The 1,364-nt window shown below is 56.2% G+C and overlaps 1 protein-coding gene across 1 annotated transcript in view; it reads left to right on the top strand.

Annotated features, from left to right (window-relative positions):
* The window catches only part of LOC105826220 (cytochrome P450 4F6-like), a 14,219-nt gene that overhangs the window by 6,038 nt on the left and 6,817 nt on the right, over nt 1-1,364 (top strand). The window lies entirely within an intron of this gene.

The following is a 1,364-nucleotide window of genomic DNA, read 5'->3' as shown; positions in this document are numbered from 1 at the left end:
CACTGCCATCTGTCTCCTGCCTCTTCTGCTCCTCTTGGTCCACTCTGTTCTCAGCCCTGGAGAGACTTCCGAAATTTAGTTTAGATCATGACACTTCTTGGCTGGAAACCCATCACTCTGGGGCTAAGGCATAAATGTTGCCTGGCCAGGCCCTGTGGGCATGCCGAGTTTCTGTTTTATCTCCTCAATGAGCCAAGCCCTTCCTACCCCAGGACCTTTGCTCATGCTGTTCTTGTGCCTGGAAGCTCTTTCCTTCCTGTGGACGCCCGGTCTTCCATTTTCAGCTCAAGTCTAGCTTCCCTTAGAAGCCTTCCTTGACTCCCTAGGCCTTGGCGTCTGACTTGGTCCTGCTCATCCTTCAATAGTGAACTGTGCAATTTTGTTTGTTATCCTTCTGTCTCCCTAGATGGTAGTGTTTCAGGGGGAGGAGGGTAGACACTCTTTCTACAGTACCTGGCCCCAGGGGTTCACATACAGTAGGCACTTAATAAATGTTTGATGACCTCGTGGTGGAGGCCATGTCCTAGGTCTGAGTGAACTTGCCGTCACCTCCCTCGGTCGACCAAGGCCAAAGGGATGAGTGTCCAGCTCTTCCCCTCCCCACGTTCACCTTCTCCTTCCTCCCTGGACAAGAACTACAGCTTGGGGAGAGGCTTCCTGCCATCTCGCTGCGCTTCACGGAACGAGACGTCCCAAGCTCGTCCTGAAGTTTTTCTGAGATCCTGGGTCTTAGACTGTTCTCAGCGAGCCTGGGAGGCAGTGGGAATGCTACAAAGTTTCTGCAGTTCTGCCTCCCCCTCTGAGGGCTTGGCTGGCTATGGAACCTGCTTTCCAACACTCTTTCCTCCTCCAGCCCCTCCTGCTGTGTGACCTTGGTCGAGTTGCTCTCCCTCTCTGGACCAATCTCATCAAGTGCCTTGGGTTCTCATCTCAGGGTGTCCAGGGAGCAGGAGGCAGGTCACAAAGGTGAAAATGACTTATGTCCACTGGGCTGGAGCACGTTGGTGGTCAGGCTCAGATGGGGTATCTTAAGGGACCAGAGAGGACATCTCAAGGGACCAGCTGTTTTCTTCCACTTTCTTCTCCGTCCCTTCTGGGTGTCTCCTTAGGTCTTCCCAGCTGCTTCCAGCCTGGGCACCGGTGCAGGGGCGATGGGAACGTCGGGGAGGGACAGAGCGTCCTCCCGTGGACTCCAGCCCGGGCGACATGCGGGATGTTGACCCGTGCAGGGGTGGCCGCAGTCTGCTCACTTGCAGTGGCAGGGCGATGGGCGTGTCTGTGGGGAGGGTGCGCGGGACGCACTATGCTCAGAGCCTGGTGTGCAGAACGAGCTCACAGGCGGCAGCTGCTGTCCCGATGGGCGG

This window comes from Propithecus coquereli, unplaced genomic scaffold, assembly GCF_000956105.1.
Source record: "Propithecus coquereli isolate 6110/MARCELLA unplaced genomic scaffold, Pcoq_1.0 Scaffold864, whole genome shotgun sequence".
Taxonomy (NCBI): Eukaryota; Metazoa; Chordata; class Mammalia; order Primates; family Indriidae; genus Propithecus; species Propithecus coquereli.
The sequence above is the reverse complement of the archived record's forward strand: the minus strand, read 5'-3'. Positions and strand labels throughout refer to the sequence as shown.